The following is a 1,299-nucleotide window of genomic DNA, read 5'->3' as shown; positions in this document are numbered from 1 at the left end:
GCTCCATCTCAGAAGTCTTTTTTTTTTTTTGTCATTGATTTAAATTAAATTTACTAATTCTACAATGGGTGGTTTTCTTTTTTCTTTTCTTTCTTTTTTTCCAAATTATAATCCCATTTCGAGAGCTCAGGGTTCTTTGACCTCAGAAAAAACTCAGCTGAACTTAAGATGGTTGCTGCCATTTGTTCCCTGAATGGAACAGAAAGAAGGGAACACTGGGATACATCCACCACACACAAGGGACACACTCAGATATACACACTGATACATTCCATTTGGCTCATGGTTTATAACCAGACAAACAGAAGGGAAATTCCATTGACAGGAATTGTGGAGACTGTCCAAAAGGCAGGCAATGGCATCTGAAGGGCTCTTCAGATGGATATTTAAAGTTCGAAAGAAACAGGATGTAAAATGGAGGAAAAGGATAAGATGGCAAACATTCGAAAGATCAGGGTGTCCACAATCAAAAGGATCAAAAAAAAACTAAGAAGTCAAATATTATTAAGAAACAGGACAAGGAAGGGACAAAGACAGCAGCTGACAGGGACAGAGAAAACAAAGCATGTGGGAAAGAACCTGAAATGAAAAATATCCATTCTGTTCCCCACAAGAAGGAATTATATACAAATAATAGCACAATGTCTCCTAGTGCAGCCCAAGGGCACACAGTCCAATCTAAGAGTGTTAAGGGACTTTCCTCTTAGCAAGCTGGCTGGGGCAGTTGATAAATCAATAAAAACCATATCCACCCCACCAAATTCCAGTCCTTGTAAGATGAAAGCAGAAGAAGTGAGGGGCTGAAGAACAGAGGGGGAGTAAGAATCTCGCAGAGCCAGCAAAACACAAACACAGGCTGACTTCTGGCAACTTGCATCTGAGGTTTTGGTACCAACGAGATGGCTCTCCTTGGAAACTGAGCAGCCAGTTCTTCCAGGACCCAGATGAGGGTGTCTTCTCCACACACTGCCCTCCCCACAAATTTTCCCAGTTTTCCTGTCTTCCCTCTCGTTGTTCAAGGCATGTTAGGATCAAGAGGGGGGCTCAGCCCCTCTCTGAACTCTCCTTATCTGTCTGTGGAATCGTCTATGGCCCAGCAAGCCCTGGCTGAGTCCTTGACTTCCACGGCTTGTTGAGGGAGAACTGTGGTCAGTGGGACACACGGGAGGCAGATCACGCTACAGCAGCCCTGCTCCCACATGATTAGTTTCCTTCCAGACTCCATGGCCTAAATCTGACCAAAGAGAATGAGTGCCCAGCCAGGTCCCAGGGTAAAGGATTCCCCAGGTCTATGTCAGA

This window comes from Gracilinanus agilis, chromosome 3 (assembly GCF_016433145.1).
Source record: "Gracilinanus agilis isolate LMUSP501 chromosome 3, AgileGrace, whole genome shotgun sequence".
Taxonomy (NCBI): Eukaryota; Metazoa; Chordata; class Mammalia; order Didelphimorphia; family Didelphidae; genus Gracilinanus; species Gracilinanus agilis.
The sequence above is the reverse complement of the archived record's forward strand: the minus strand, read 5'-3'. Positions refer to the sequence as shown.